The 17,510-nt window shown below is 44.7% G+C and overlaps 1 protein-coding gene and 1 pseudogene across 1 annotated transcript in view; both read right to left on the bottom strand.

Moving 5' to 3' along the window:
- The window catches only part of LOC126202967 (uncharacterized), a 360,529-nt gene that overhangs the window by 71,182 nt on the left and 271,837 nt on the right, over positions 1-17,510 (bottom strand). The gene's annotated exons all lie outside the window — the stretch shown is intronic.
- Positions 7,228-7,345, bottom strand: LOC126204859 (5S ribosomal RNA; annotated as a pseudogene).

The following is a 17,510-nucleotide window of genomic DNA, read 5'->3' as shown; positions in this document are numbered from 1 at the left end:
AATTTTCTTCTCCCTTCACAATCTGAATAATTTCTTTTATTTCATCATACATTTCTTCAATTTCTTCGTCATCTGCAGAGCTAGTTGGCATATAAACTTGTACTACTGTAGTTGGTGTGGGCTTCGTATCTATCTTGGCCACAATAATGCGTTCACTAAGCTGTTTGTAGCAGCTTACCCGCGTTCCTATTTTCCTATTCATTATTAAACCTACTCCTGCATTACCCCTATTTGACTTTGTGTTTATAACCCTGTAGTCACCTGACCAGAAGTCTTGTTCCTCCTGCCACCGAACTTCACTAATTCCCACTATATCTAACTTTAACCTATCCATTTCCCTTTTCAAATTTTCTAACCTACCTGCCCGATTAAGGGACCTGACATTCCACACTCCGATCCGTAGAACGCCAGTTTTCTTTCTCCTGATAACGACATCCTCTTGAGTAGTCCCCGCCCGGAGATCCGAATGGGGGACTATTTTACCTCCGGAATATTTTACCCAAGAGGACGCCATCATCATTTAATCATACAGTAAAGCTGCATGCCCTCGGGAAAAATTACGGCCGTAGTTTCCCCTTGCTTTCAGCCGTTCGCAGTACCAGCACAGCAAGGCCGTTTTGGTTATTGTTACAAGGCCAGATCAGTCAATCATCCAGACTGTTGCCCTTGCAACTACTGAAAAGGCTGCTGCCCCTCTTCAGGAACCACACGTTTGTCTGGCCTCTCAACAGATACCCCTCCGTTGTAGTTGTACCTACGGTACGGCTATCTGTATCGATGAGGCACGCAAGCCTCCCCACCAACGGCAAGGTCCATGGTTCATGGGGGGGGGGGGGGGGGGGGAAAGGTTTAAATCTCATATTTGCAAATTGTTTGATGTTAGATAACTTGTTGATGCTTCCTGTTAAATCAGCTGATGTATATTTAAATTGAACAAGTTATATGTCAATATATTGATACCAGTACCTTGCATGGATTTTCTTGCGTAATAAATTAAATTTTCTATTCTATCCTCAATTTGTTGCTCAGCCTTCCACTCCAGCAGCCCCTGTATCCTGCTGCCAACCATATCAGCAGGTATACACGCCCTTCCAGCAAGGTGGCGTAAGGTCGTCTCGTTCGATTGAGATAATGTTGAAGAACAGGGTTTTGTAGCCAAAATAATGGGGAATAATATGAGGTATTGGTACCCTGAAAAAATCAACCTGGTATCAGAAAAAAATGTGTTGGATTACTTACTGAACGCCCTCGTAAAATCAGATTACCTCTGTTGATTAACAACGTATCAAAAATGCTGTCGTAAGGACTTTTAACTTTCCTGCGCTCGTGCAGAGAAAAACAGCGTAACCTCCATAAATAGATGGTGTAGACATTAGACTTGCCTCGGCCTCATGAGAACGCTCCAAACGGCTGAAGGACGTGGAACAGCTGGCTCTGCCAGAAGAACGGTAATAACGGGTCGAAATCTCAGCCCATGTGAAGGCCACTCGGCATAACACGCAACGGTTGGAGCACGCGGTTACCTTAGAGTGCGTGGGGGAGAAGCGTCCACTGGGCGAACTGTCGTTGCTGTGTCGTTTCCTGATGCTCACAAGTAACTGACTTTCTTATGTCACCAGGGCAAAACCAAACACGGCATTCGAGGAAGTAGTATCTCCGAGGTACATAGAAATTAGTCCTTATGAACCAGAAATAGGGCAGCACGTCTTCTGGTGTTGAGAGTAAACGAAAGAAATTTACTATGTAATGGGCCGGTGTCCATGTATTCCTTACGTAATCACAAAATGTACGCATCTATGTAATTCGATAAGGCAAACCATTTGCGCTCATCCCATCTCAGATCCTGGCAGCGGAAGAAATAGTCGTCCTCAACATTTGGCAAGCAGCAAGTGGATTAAGCATAGTGGCAAGAAGTTCCTAGTCAACAGACTAACTTCATCGTCTTGGACTGGATTCCATACCTATCGGCGGTGTCTCCTGGAGAGATACCTGTGGCACTGTTTTTCAGCCGTCACCTGTCCCTGTCTGGGGTAGTTCTATTTTTGTACTCTGAGAACCACTGTAAGGTGCATGGTAGAGCGTACTTCCCATTGTACCTCTCATTAGGGCTTCGTATTATTCCATCTGCGTACTGTCCATAGGGTACATGATTAAATGCCTCTGTGCACGATTTAATTTCACTGTTCTTGTCTTCGCTTTCCCTACGGGACAGACACGTAGAAGGGTCGTGCTACATTTCTAGGTTCGTCTCTTAATGCTGGTTCTTGAAACTTTCTAAATAGGTTTTTCGCGGGATAATTTCCGACTATCTTCAGCACCTCCAAGACACTCTCCCATGAGTGAAACAAAACTTTGACCATCAGTGCTGTCCTTCTTTGCATACGTCCAATATCCTCTATTAGTCCTGTTTGGTTCGAGACCCACACATTTGACCAGTATTCTAGGATGGGTCCGTCCTGTCATGTACGTTAGCTTAGGCGATTCGGCAACCCCTCAGACATTAAAGCATCACGGAGTTGCATATGTACAAGGCGTTGATTCCCCGGACTGCGTCCATCAGAACAAGGGCGACAGATGACAGGACGAGCGCCAGGGACCTATTTGCTGCGCGGTGTCACGGATGCAGAACCGGAGCGGCAACGAATTGCTCCGCGCCTCGGCTATATAGGACGGTGCAAACCAACAAGTTGGCATTTCGCTCCACCGAAGCTCTGGGTCAATTCATGCGCCGGTTCTTAGTAGCCCATCAGTCAGAACCCGGTAGGAAGCGACCGCAGCGGAACCTACGACTTCCAGCGATGTTCCGAGACGTACCTGTCGAACAACTACACAGAAAGCTCAGCCTCCATCGTTAGGGATTATCAGTGATATAGTCTTCACGCCCCACCACGTTTACTCACTGTATGTTCCGGGCGTATGCCTGTTAGAGTCTGAGAAGTTTTATCATTTTTACTGAGAAGAGCTTTTCCTTTGTCATTAAATCTCTATACTGTGGTCGCAATAAACCCTTGTTTTTGTTTGCCTGTGTCTTATTATTGCTTATCAAGCACGTTAGTGCAATTCTCACAACAGAATAACGATAAGAAAGTGAAATACAAAGATAAGTTCGCTATATAAATATAAAAAACACAGAATTACGACCCCGGCGTTTCGAACTGGGCCGGTCCCAGAGGAGAATGACATCCACAGCAAATTACGACTGAAAGCTGGATAACGGCCTCGTTTACAAAGACAATTTCTTAATGCAAAGAAAAACCACAATATCAAACAGAAGCCCCAGTTTTCGAATCGGGCTGGTTCCATGGGAGGACAAGAGCCACACAACATATAGGTCATATCTGGATGCCGACGTTTTTTAAACAATTCACGAGCAAATATATACATATATATATATATATATATATATATATATATATATATATATATATATATATATATATGATGAAGTAAGGCAGTTTTACTTCTAGGGAGCGGTAGTCCCTCACAACCCATATTTTTTACGAGACTGCCTGTGCGGCAGAGTACTTGGTACACACCATTATGACGCGGTTCAGTTCCGCCACCGCCGTTCTGTCCTGAACAGACATTCAAAATCGATGATTCTGAGCCTGTATAGCCGGGATGGGTAATATCCATATCCCTACCTCATGCAGATGAGAGAGGTCACATGACGTCTACTGAGCTTCACCGAGGTGAAATGTGAGCGCGAAGAGACATTCGGATGTATGGTCGACAGGTGGCAATTGTGATTTGCTTCAGTTGCATGTCATCCACATACATATGATCCCATGAATACATCTCTTCTTCTTATAAGGTTTCTGAAATTTTATTTCCCTTTTAGTTCAAATGGTTCAAATGGCTCTGAGCACAATGGGACTTAACTTCTAAGGTCATCAGTCCCCTATAACTTAGAACTACTTAAACCTAACTAACCTAAGGACATCACACACATCAATGCCCGAGGCAGGATTCGAACCTGCGACCGTAGCGGTCACGCGGTTCCAGACTGTAGCTCCTAGAACCGCTCGGCCACCCCGGCCAGCATTTCCCTTTTAGTCTTTCTAATGGTGCGCCTCCGTTGATAAGTAGTCTGCATGTGTGGGTACTATGCTGAGGACTCGGATTCGGTTCCCGAATTTTCCTAGGTCGGAGGACTGGAACTGGATGTTGAGAACTGAAGAGATACTTGAGTGAGAAGTAGCGGGTACAAAGTGTGGGAGTGCGCTGCGCTAGGCACGCCCCTCATAGCACATCCGAATGACGACACTGGCAGAGGAGGACGCGGCGGTCGGCCGGTGTTACAAGGGGAGGCCACGACGCTTAGAACGCGGATTTACTGCAAACTTCGTACACTCGTAGTACTCCATGAGGACAACAAAATGTGTAAGCAATAGCGCGTACTTCTCAAGCGTTATTGATAAAATCGCAAAATAATTTCGGTCGTCGAATATATATATGTGCCCGGTCATTTTAACCATGAAGCGGCTGCGGCCGAGTGGTGCCGGCACGGTAGCTCAGCGTGTTCGGTCAGAGCGTTAGCTTCCCCTTATAACAAAAAAACTGAGCGAACAGATGAACGAACAGACTGCACGGGTGGCATCGGACGTCCGCCCTGAACAAATTCAACGAACAATACAGAACAAAATGTTTTTTTTTTAAGTGTTTGGCGTTCAAGCCACTGGATCGCTGGATCGAGTTCCGTTCGTTAGTTTTTTTTATTTTCAACACAGTAATTTTCTTTACTATTTATATTACAATTGATATAATGGGAAAATACGTGTAATCGGGTGAACTTTTATTAAATTTACAATGTTATTTGGCAGTCTACTATTTTTATTATCACAAATAATATAATATTCTTAACTATCGACTAGTAAACGACCAAACGCATAAAGTGTTACTGAAAATGTATGCTTGTCCGTGTCTTCAAAACTGTTCGTATTTAATGAAAGAGAACGAGAAATTGTTTCTCGGAAAACGCTATTAAAATACACTAGATACTGCATAACCAAGTATCAGCGCCGATTTTCAAGGAAATACTGCGTTATGCATGCTTTGCTTCCAAAATATCGTCTGAAAGAGAGGTTTTTGAAAATGTTAACGAAGTTTGTTTTTCCACGGAAAACGTCAAGGGACCTTACGTATGCGGAAACATAGCATTTATTCAATGCAATTGGTCCCGTTTAACTTTATGTTTGCCATGTTTTTACGAAAAATACCATCCTGCAAATTGAACTCTTAATGTCGAAAGCGCCGATTAATCGCACGTCTTTCGAAAGCCGTCTGTGCCGGTCAAAACTTGGAGGTAACAAGTGGTTTGAGGCTCCTTCCAGGTATAAGGGATTTCTCAAATCACGGACACGCATACATTTTCAGTATCACTTTATGCATTTGGTCGTTTACTAGTCGATAGTTATGAATATTACATTATTTATGATAATAAAAATTAGTAGACTGGCAAATAACAGTGTAAATTTAATAAAAGTTCATCCGATTACACGTATTTTCCCTATTACATCCATTGTAATATAAATAATAAAGAAAATGACTGTGTTGAAAATAAAAAGAAACTGATGAATGGAACTCGATCCAGCGATCCAGCGGCTGAACGCCAAACACATTTTTTAAAAAAATAACATTTTACTCTATATTGTTCGTTGAATTTGTTCAGGGGGACGTCCGATGATACTCGTGCAGTTTGTTCGTTCACCTGTTCGTTCAGTTCTTATATTATACAAGGTAGCCAACCCTCCGACCGAACAAGCTGAGCTACCAGGCCGCAGCCGCTTCATGGTTAAAATGGCCGCGCACAAATATATATTCGACGACCGAAATCATCTTGCGATTTTATCAATAACGCTTGAGAAGTACACATTTTGTTGTCCTCCTGGAGTACTACGAGTGTACGAAGTTTGCAGTAAATCCGCATGCCAAACGTCGTGGCCTCCCCTTGTTAGTGTTTCTAATGCCTCTATATTTAGTATTTTAGCTAACAACATCCTTCTGCAGGAAAGATATTCAAATGGTTCCACTTTTTTGATCTCTGGTTCGCCCAAAGTGGTAACAAATCGGCAATAACAAAGCTTCGATCGTTAAACGAGTTGAGCTCAGTTCTCCGTCTTGTTGCGGACCGTATCTGGTCTGCTGCCGGTCTTATCTCCATCTCCACTGGAGACCTTCGTACGGGGAACGGGAGAAACCGTGCAGGGCGAGTCCATTTTCTCCGCTCCGCTCGGCGCCGCACGCCGTCACGTTTCGCCGAGGCGCGGGCAGTGGCGGCGGCTGCAGATCTGACCGCTAACGAGGCGCCGCCTGGTGGCAGCCACTTTCATCAGTGACGTCACGGCGCCGGTCGTTTCTGCGGCTGCGGAGAAACTGAGTCAGGGCTGACACGGTCCACTGGCCACACGAAAAGGACGACCTCACGAAAAGTGGCGACCGCGGCCAATCGAGTACTTCGAAAGACCGTAAGCTAAGCTCACCGGACAAAGGAGGAAAGGAGGAAGGAACGGAGACTAGGGTTTAACGTCCCGTCGACAGAGAGGAGCAAAAGCACGGATTGTTTCAAGGATGAGGTAGGAAATCGATCGTGCACTTGCAAAGGAACCATCCCGGTATTTGCCTGGAGTGATTTAGGGAAATCACGGAAAACCTAAACCTGGATGGCTGCGCGTAGATTCGAACCGTCGTCCTCCTGAATACGAGTCCAGTGTGCTGACCACTGCGCCATCTTTTTCGGTACCAGACAAAGAGTAAAGAGTTTGTCGCCATTCTCCTGCAACGGTTAAACATCCCTCGATTACTGACCTATCCGGATTTGACTCCCACTGAGCTGTGGCACTGATTGTACAGATCTCTCCAATGGATAGTAGTCATGAAGGACAGCGTGGAGAAAGACGATGCGAACACGTTCCAGGCGATAATTTCACGACAGCTCACCTCTAAACCAACGTCCGCGTGCTTTTATAAGGACAAGTTCAAATGGCTCCGAGCATTATGGAACTTAACATCTGAGGTCATCAGTCCCCTCTCCGTCTTCAGGCCACGAGTGGCCTTCCGGGACCATCCGACCGCCGTGTCATCCTCAGTGCAGGATGCGGATAGGAGGGGCGTGGGGTCAGCACACAGCTCTCCCGGTCGTTATGATGGTATTTTTGACCGTAGCCGCTACTATTCGGTCGAGTAGCTCCTCAATTGGCATCACGAGGCTGAGTGCACCCCGAAAAATGGCAACAGCGCATGGCGGCCTCGATGGTCACCCATCCAAGTGCCGACCACGACCGACAGCGCTTAACTTCGGTGATCTCACGGGAACCGGAGTACCCACTGCGGCAAGGCCGTTGCCTTCATCAGCCCCCTAGAACTTTGAACTACTTAAACCTTACTAACCTAAGGACATCACACACATCCATGCCCGAGGCAGGATTCGAACCTGAGACCGTAGCAGTCGCGCAGTTACATACTGAAGCGCCTAGAACCGCTCGGCCACATCGGCCAGCTATAAGGACAAATAAGCCGTCTGACGATGAATGTATAAATTTAAAATGTGCAACAACGCTTTCCCATAAACTAAACAAATAAAACCTAATTCGGCTAGTTGGTACTATAAACTACCAACGTTCTAAGTTACAAGTTTGCTGCATATACATGCCTCCGTGATCAAGCCACAATTGCACCCACAGCCAGCCAAAATTACTTGTGTACGTTGGATGATAAAGATTTTTATGAATAAAACAATCGACATCGCTCACTGTATTATCTCATTTTTAACGACGTTTCTACTGGCATTATCAAATCTGTAATTATAAGGGGCAGTCAAAAAGTTTCCGTTTGAGGGCGTTTCTGCAGCTTATATGCAACGTAACACGACTCCGATGTGGGTATGTAAGCACCTACATGTCGGTAAACGATAAGTGTGACAATGATTTCTTTCCGTCGTGCGTGCGATAAATGCGGAAACGTGAACTACGGCGACGTTATTAACAAAAAGTCCAAAAAGGACCAACGTGTTGTGTTGTTATTCTTTTCTTGGTTTTCCTTGCACCAGAAGACATCCATTGGAGACTGAAGAGCGTATATGGGACAGCATGTCTCTCGGAAACCACCGTTGTGGAATGGTGCGAGCTGGTCGCGGTCCGACGCCGGTCTGTGAGACCGTACTCGTCGACGCCAACGTAGTGGGGGACACTCCAGCACCAGTCCTGTAGTCCTGCTCTCTCACCACGTGATTAGCAAGCCTGCGGCCTTGAAGGGTCGACGGTTCTTGTCGGACGATGATGTGCAGCAGGCAGTTTTGGACATCTTCACGCAGTTGGTGACGATGATGATGATGTTGGTTTGTGCGGCGCTCAACATCGCGGTCATCAGCGCAAGTACAGGTTCCAATCTTTTCATTTCCAGTCTCGCCAGTACCCGAATGATGATGAGATGATGATCAGATGATGAGGATGAAACAGGCACTCACTTCCAGGGCGGAGAAAATCCCTGACCCTCACGCAGCAATATACGGTGCTTTACCGAATGGGTACTTTAAGATGGAGCGTTGGTAAGATGATTGCCTCAATGCTCATGGAGATTTTATCTAAATGTCCAACATGATCTGTACTGTACGACCTTCGGACGGAAACTTTTTGATCGCCACTTATAGGATTAAGGTAATATAAGAACGAGAGTTCTTTGTTATACATTATCAGGTTAAAAAGGACGAAAAATTAAGAAAAAGGAAATAAAACATGTTCCTCCACCAGGACACAGAACTTGTGCCACAAATCTAACAAAATTAGATCAAACACAAATTAACTTAATGGTTCCATCTGAGTGGCTAGCCGACCGGGGTGGCCGAGCGGTTCTAGGCGCTATAGTCTGGAACCGCGCTACCGCTACGGTCGCAGGTTCGAATCCTGCCTCGGGCATGGATGTGTGTGATGTCCTTAGGTTAGTTAGGTTTAACTAGTTCTAAGTTATAGGGGACTGATGACCACAGCATTTAAGTCCCATAGTGCTCAGAGCCATTTGAGCCATTTTTTGAGTGGCTAATTTTGCGCATGTGTAAGTGAACTCACTTAAATGGTATTTAATAATTTGCCATCTGAAAAGCTAATTTAAATCATGTTTTATATTGTGGCTCTGGATAATGGTAATTGTAAAGAATGAATATCATTTTCTAAGAAAAAACAAAAAGTACCACATGTTGTCGCTAACGCTTGTATCTTTGTAAAGAATATTTGAGCCAAGTTGACAACTGACGCCGAGCGGTTCTACGCGCTACAGTCTAGAGCCGCGCGACCGCTACGGTCGCAGGTTCGAATCCTGCGTCGGGCATGGATGTGTGTGATGTCCTTAGGTTAGTTAGGTTTATGTAGTTCTAAGTTATAGGGGACTGATGACCTTAGATGTTAAGTCCCATAGTGCTGAGAGCCATTTGAACCATTTTAAGTATATGTAGTATTGATTGGTACTAAATTATGGTTTGGAAATTTTATATTTTTCTGAGTGAACATTTATAAATTTTTTAACTTGTAACTTTTCGTCCTCTCTACCTTGATAACGAATAACAAACAGCTCCGGTTATTATGTTCCTTTAACAGTAGTAATAAATAAAGCATTATACTAAGCGCTCTAGACGATTTTGTTCGGAAAATAGCCGCAACGATCGCAGAACCATTCAGGAAATCTATTTCCTTTATTATTCAAGCTGAATGAAGGTAAAATATTTTTTATTGTAAGGCGGCGATATATTCCTCTTCAGTTTCTTCTAGACGATCGACTTTTCGACCCCTGTGCGCGGATGTTTTTAATTATGTTGTTTCATTCATTATTAGCTGAACAATGTCAACGAGCGTCGCGTTGACTTGGAGTTTTCACGCGCTTATGCTGAAGAAACAGGATTATTGGGTAAAATTATTCACTCTACTATTGATGGACCATACTCAGTGGATAGCAAAAGAGGCAGAGCAAAACGGACGCACCTGATTACCTCGACACTGCGGATCTATGAAGTGGCGTGTGGCTGTGGCAGAAATGAGAGGGTTAAGAAGGTATTAAAGTGCACAAACGCTACTCGCGGTTAAAATTGTCTGTGAAATACGGGATGTGGTAGCGGAACATCAGGAGGATTGCGGCCATTACAGTGATTTCAACAACGTACGTATGCTGCCCAAGGAAGCGAATGTTTATAGAAGGGAAGCCCGAGAAGCGACTGAGATTTCCAAGAATGAATGTAACTTCAATGGAGAAGACGGCTACAGGTTTTCTGCTTCGTGGACGTACCCGCCTTCAAGCAAATAATTACGCAGCCATGGTACGCGAGGAATTCAAACATCACGACAATATTTTCTATAAACATTCCCCATCTCTTGCTGTGCCTCTTTCGCTTTCTATCCAAAGCCGTCACGATCGCCCTCCAGTGGTAGACGGAAGATTTTACCCAATAATTCCACTTCTTCAGCATAAGCGCGGACAAACTCCCTTTAATATGTGAACGCGACAGTGGTTTTTCAAAGCATTCAACTAATCGTGGACACGGAAAAATCCTTAGGAAGATGTGAGCAGTCGGTTCAAAACGTCGATCGTGCATAAGAAATTGAAGAGGATCACGATGCGGTCTAACAACCGAGAAGATTTTACTTTCAATGACGCAAAACCAAGCAGACTTCCAAATGGATGATGAAGTGTTGACCTAGTTTTTAGCTGAAGTGAGTCAGCTCTCCTGCATTGAACTAGCGCTGTGTTTTCTCAACTGTAGGTGAAAAGCAATTTAAAGAGGCACTTGCATATGCTTGTACGTGATTGTGCTTTGACGAGGCACTATCTTCATCGTACGGCCAGTGAGACGCGGTGACTGACGTACCGTCAGATGAGGTGCATTACATTTGCAGCGTAAACTCCTCCCTGAGTTACTCCACGCAGTGACGCAACGCCCTCTCACGCCCACGCCGCCGCATGCGTGGGACGGGTCTCCGTGCCGGCCCGTTACCTCAGCTGGCCGCGCGGCAGATCTTTAAGCCGCAGGCACGCGCCGGGAGAATACAGTGGCTGACGTCACGCCGAGGAAATTTGCGCGCCGGTTGCCCGCAAGGACGCCAGAGCCGACGTCGAGTTGCGCGCCGTGGGGACTCGCCGTTGCAAAAGTGCAGCCGGCGATCCGCGGTCGTGACTGCCCGCACCGCACCCAGCCACCGGCGTTAGTGTGCCACTGAATCATCCTACGCTGCAGCCAATAGCCAACAACGAACAGCGTACTTTGATATCTACATCTGCGCTATCTGCTCAGAAGTATCCAGACATCCCTTAGAAATTGGAAAGTGACCACTAGCTGTGACGAGAGGCGGACTAGGCAGTATAAAAACAGAATGAGATTTTCACTCTGCAGCGGAGTGTGCGCTTATATGAAACTTCCTGGCAGATTAAAACTGTGTGCCCGACCGAGACTCGAACTCGGGACCTTTGCCTTTCGCGGGCAACTGCTCTTCCAACTCAGCTACCCAAGCACGACTCACGCCCCGTCCTCACAGCTTTAATTCCGCCAGTACCTCGTCTCCTACCTTCCAAACTTCACAGAAGCTCTCCTGCGAACCTTACAGAACTAGCACTCCTGGAAGAAAGGATGTTGCGGAGACATGACTTAGTCACAGCTTTGGGGATGTTTCTAGAATGAGCTACCGAAGCACGATGGTAGAGCACTTGCCCGCGAAAGGCAAAGGTCCCGAGTTCGAGTCTCGGTCGGGCACACAGTTTTAATCTGCCAGACAGTTTCATATCAGCGCACACTCCGCTGCAGAGTGAAAATTTCATTCTGGAAACATCCCCCAGGCTGTGGCTAAGCCATGTCTCCGCAGTATCCTTTCTTTCAGGAGTGCTAGTCCTGCAAGGTTCGCAGGAGAGCTTCTGTAAAGTTTGGAAGGTAGGAGACGAGGTACAGGCAGAAGTAAGGCTGTGAGGACCGGGCGTGAGTCGTGCTTCGGTAGCTCTGATGGTAGAGCACTTGCTCGCGAAAGGCAAAGGTCCCGAGTTCGAGTCTCGGTCGGGCACACAGTTTTAATCTGCCAGGAAGTTTCAGTATAAAAACAGTCTGTTGTCAGTAGAGCACTAGCATCAGCAGAAGGGTGTGATGTACCTTTTGCATTTCCTGCTTTTATGTTTACGTTTTCTTCAAAGGCAGAAAGAAAAGGTGAAGCGGTAGCCGAGCGTAGAGCCTGCGCCTACCGTCATGTATTTTCGATTTTCAAATGTTAAAAAACATAAGAGTACTGAAAGACCTAAGTCGAAACAAGGCCCCTGGAGTAGACAACACTCCATCAGAACTACTGACAGGCTCGGGAGAGCCAGTCCTGACAAAACTCTACCATCTGGTGAGCAAAATGTATGATACAGGCGAAATACCCTCAGACTTCAAGAAGAATATAATAATTCCAATCCCAAAGAAAGCAGGCGTTGATAGATGTGAAAATTACCGAACTATCAGTTTAATAACTCACGGCTGCAAAATACTAACGCGAAATCTTTACAGACGAATGGAAAAGCTGGTAGAAGCCGACCTTGGGGAAGATCAGTTTGGAGTCCGTAGAAATATGGGAACACGTGAGGTAATACTGACCTAATGATTTGTTTTGAAGTTAGATTAAGGAAAGGCAAACCTACGTTTCTAGCATTTGTAGATTTAGAGAAAGCTTATGACAATATTGACTGGAATACTCTCTTTCAAATTCTGGAGGTGGCAGGGGTAAAATGCAGCGAGCGAAAGGCTATTTACAATTTGTACAGACACCAGATGGCAGTTATAAGAGTCGAGGGGCATGAAAGGGAAGCAGTGGTTGGGAAGGGAGTGAGACAGGGTTGTAGCCTCTCCCCGATGTTGTTCAATCTGTATATTGAGCAAGCAGTAAAGGAAACAAAAGAAAAATTCGGAGTAGGTATTAAAATCAATGGAGAAGAAATAAAAACTTTGAGGTTCGCCAATGACATTGTAATTCGGTGAGAGACAGCAAAGGACTTGGAAGAGCAGTTGAATGGAATGGACAGTGTCTTGAAAGGAGGGTATAAGATGAACATCAACAAAAGGAAAACGAGGATAATGGAATGTAGTCGAATTAAGTCGGGTGATGCTGAGGGAATTAGGTTAGAAAATGAGACACTTAAAGTAGTAAAGGACTTTTGCAATTTGGGGAGAAAAATAAGTGATGACGGTCGAAGTAGAGAGGGTATAAAATGTAGACTGGCAATGGCAAGGAAAGCGTTTCTGAAGAGAGATATTTGTTAACATCGAGTATTGATTTAAGTGTTCCCGGCGGGGTCAGGGATTTTCTCTGCCTCGTGATGGCTGGGTGTTGTGTGCTGTCCTTAGGTTAGTTAGGTTTAAGTAGTTCTAAGTTCTAGGGGACTTATGACCACAGCAGTTGAGTCCCATAGTGCTCAGAGCCATTTGAACCAGCCATTTAAGTGTCAGGAAGTCGTTTCTGAAAGTATTTGTATGGAGTGTAGCCATGTATGGAGGTGAAACATGGACGATAAATAGTTTAGACACGAATAGAATAGAAGCTTTCGAAATGTGGTGCTATAGAAGAATGCTGAAGATTAGATGGGTAGATCACATAACTAATGAGGAGGTACTGAATAGGATTGGGGAGAAGAGGAGTTTGTGGCACAACTTGACAAGAAGAAGGGATCGGTAGGTAGGACATGTTCTGAGGCATCAAGGGATCACCAATTTAGTGTTGGAGGGCAGCGTGGAGGGTAAAAATCGTAGAGGGAAACCAAGAGATGAATACACTAAGCAGATTCAGAGGGATGTAGGCTGCAGTACGTACTGGGAGATGAAGACGCTTGCACAGGATAGAGTAGCGTGGAGAGCTGCATCAAACCAGTCTCAGGACTGAAGACCACAACAACAACAACAAAAAAACATAAGATGTTTTTCCTGTTACTCGGTAAGAGGAAGGACTCGCTCTATGTTAATGAACGATGGTAGACGCACGTTATTTTAGAGCGTAATCGGCGGTACCCATTTTGGTTGTAAGAATAAGTAAAAAGTCTGTATTTCTGATGTGCGTAGAAGAAAGAATATAGTATTGTTTCACCAGTGAAAAATTATTTGACTCGTGATTCCAAGTAGTAATGCAGTATATAAAAACCCGAGAAGCCCACCTGTGTACTTCGGAGCTATCACGATGATCCGATTACAACAATATAAAGGACACGAATCAAGATTTTGTAGGTGGATACGGCGATCGGACGTAGTATTATTAACTGGTAAGCATAAATGTACACCAAGAGAAAGACTATTTCGTTTATGTGGAACTAATATGAAAAGATGTTTTACCCATCCACAGGCTTAGCTCAGTCTATTGAGCTTGTCCGACACGCTGGAATTTTTCACAGTGATCAAAATTCCAATTTCAGATCATGTCTTTATTATTTTCGTATCTCCCATTAATTAATTTCATTATTTCCGTATATTTAAACTTTATTTTTTTATTATATTACAATGGGCCCTTCAGGAGAGCACAGTGACCTCGAACACAGTCTCTACATGTCACTCAGTAAGAAATCCGTCAGTGACATTTCAGCCCTTTTACAGCTGTTCGAGTCGAATGTTGGTGATACGATTATGAAGTGGAAAAGCGAAGGAACAACCATAGCTAAACGAAGATGACGCAGACGTCATGCCATGGCGGACAGGGGCCGTCGAGAATTGCAGACGGTGTACGTAAATACTTGTACGAAATCATCGGAAAGAACCACTTGTGAGCTCCAAAGTGCTGCCAACAGTCGAGCTAGCACAACGGATGTTCGTAAAGAATTGAAAAGAATAAGGTACAATGGTCAAGAAGCTGCTCGTAAGTCATACTTTTCATTAATCGTTGCTAAGCGACGCATGAAGTGATATAAACAGCGACATCACCGGACGGTGGGTGGCTGGTAACGAGCGATCCAGAGTGATGAATCACGCTACACCATGTGGCAGTCTGGTGGAAAGGTTTGGTTTTGGGGAATGTCCGGAGAACATTACCTGCTATCTTATGGGTTTGTTTCAATAGTCGTACAGGTCCATTACCTCCACTTTTCTTCCTATAATGCTTCTGAAATTAATGATCCAAACAAACACAAAGAAAGGTTCATCTCTAGTAAGAAGCCGTATGCTTCAATATTTCTGGTATCTCAACTGCAGAGTTTTCAGCGCTCATTTAACTTTAGGACTCTGTATCTCAAAATGAACAAAAATGGACTTGTACCACTATTGAAAGCCGGCTGCTGGTGGCCGAGCGGTTCTGGCGCTATAGTCTGGAACCGCGCGACCGCTACGGTCGCAGGTTCGAATCCTGCCTTGGGCATGGATGTGTGTGTTGTCCTTAGGTTAGTTAGGTTTAAGTAGTTCTGAGTTCTAGGGGACTTATGACCTCAGCAGTTGAGTCCCATAGTGCTCAGAGCCATTTGAACCATTTTTGAACCACTATTGAAATAAGGCCTTCATATGTACTGCGAACGGTGAAGTACGGGATTATTTTTGTGTTTTGAATGTGGTCCTCTTAATGCTCTTACGAATTTATGAATGCGGAAGTACAGGATGATTATTATTAAAGTTAAACTTTCAAAACACTGTAGAAATAACAACCGCTGGTCAGAATGACGTCAAACTGCAACGGAATACTACCGGGGAAAATGTATGGCAGAAAAAAATAGTGTGCAAATTGATCAATATATGGCGCTGTATTTATCAGAATGCGTAAATGTAAACACCTGCCATGCGCGCGAACCATTGAAGTTGGTATAAACACGCCGGGTACACGGCTTTTCCTCCCTTCGCGTCTGCGACATTCACCATGACTGTCTCAATGCAGGATTGCACTCTGCTTGTAAAACTGTATTACGAGAATGATGACTGTGAACACGTCGCTCTGCAGATCTTCAGGAAACTGAAGGTTTTGAAAGAAGGCGTTGGGCCGATGACTGCCGTGGGTCTGGATAGAATAATTCGGAAATTCGAAAAGACTGGTTCGTTTTGTGTGCAACCTGGTAGAGGGAGGAAACGAATTGATTCGACGTCAGTGGAAGCAGTGGCCACAGCAATACAGACGAGTAGTGGTGTGCAAACGCGTAGTGCACAGAGAATTTCCCGAACATTGGACATAACAATGAGCACAGTGTGTAAGATCCTGCGAAACATCTTTCTTTGCTATCCATTCAAAATTATCCATGTGCACGAGTTGCTTCCAGTTGACATTGCCAGCAACAGAGACCTTTGCTTTAGAATTTCTTGCTCGCAGGGAAGTGAACAATGATTGGTCGTGGAAGATTTTGTGGACAGGCGAAGCCCAGTTCCATCTAACAGGATATGTCAATACGCAGAATTGTCCAATATGGGCAATGGAAAATCCACACGCAAATCAACCAGTACCACATCATCCTGAAGAGGTCACTGTGTGGTTTATGGTATCATTTATCATAGAGCCATATTTTTTCGAAGAGACGGGTGCTTCCTGTCCTGTTACCTGTACCGTCACTGGCAAGCGCTATGAGTGTCTTTTGCAAACCCCGTCATTCCAGCTCTCCAACAGTATGACTGTGTGGATGGGATCATTTTTATGAAAGATGGCACGCTTCCGCCCATTGAAAATCCAGCTAAGCAGTTGCTGAAGCGCCATTTCGGAAATTCTAGAATTATCAGCCGCCATTTCCCTACAGCCTGGCCGTCCCGATCACCTGGTCTTAATCCGTGTGACTTCTGACTGTGAGGCTATCTGAAAGATGATGTGTTTCATTGTTCCGATTGCAAACTTAGCTGCACTGAAGGCAACACATTCTGAACATGAATCCCGAAACACTTCGATCGGTTGTGGAATATGCTGTTTCTCAATTTCAACTTGTTGGAGAAAATGGTGGACAGCATATTGAACACGTTTTGCGTCAGTCACACGAAAATTAATAATTAGATTTCATTTTGATTGATGCTTTTTATGCGGTTTTTCACCTCAGGACAATTAGAAAACCGATGTTATTGGTGCTTTTTATGCGTTTTTGGCCTCAGGACAATTAAAAACCGATTTTTCCCGTCCAATGTGATATGACCTTGCCGTGGTGGATGGGCTTACTTAACTAACACTATCACATTCTACACCCACGCACACTGAGTAGTACAGTTTGTTTAGCGTCAAACGTACACCTTAGGCATTGATGTATGATTCATTTGCAGTCTACCACTATTAAATTATGAAGCTTACAGCGCCATCTATTGCTACATCTTGTTATTTTTTTTCTTCTGGCATACGTTTTTCCCCTTCTCCGATAATATTCCGTTGCAATTTGACGTCATTCCGACCAGTGGCGCTATTTCTACACCGGTTTGGAAGTTTAACTTTAATTATACTTTACTTTACTTTTTCGTGTCCGGAAACTACAATTTGTTTGCCCAATATTGGGCAATGTCCAATGCTTCTTCTTTAGCCAGCCATAGATCGTCGAGGGTGCATCTGTGCGGGCAGGCTGGGCATTGTAGATGTTCCATGTCCTGTCGA

This window comes from Schistocerca nitens, chromosome 9, assembly GCF_023898315.1.
Source record: "Schistocerca nitens isolate TAMUIC-IGC-003100 chromosome 9, iqSchNite1.1, whole genome shotgun sequence".
NCBI lineage: Eukaryota > Metazoa > Arthropoda > Insecta > Orthoptera > Acrididae > Schistocerca > Schistocerca nitens.
Note: the sequence above shows the minus strand (reverse complement) of the source record. Positions and strands in the feature narration are given on the sequence as shown.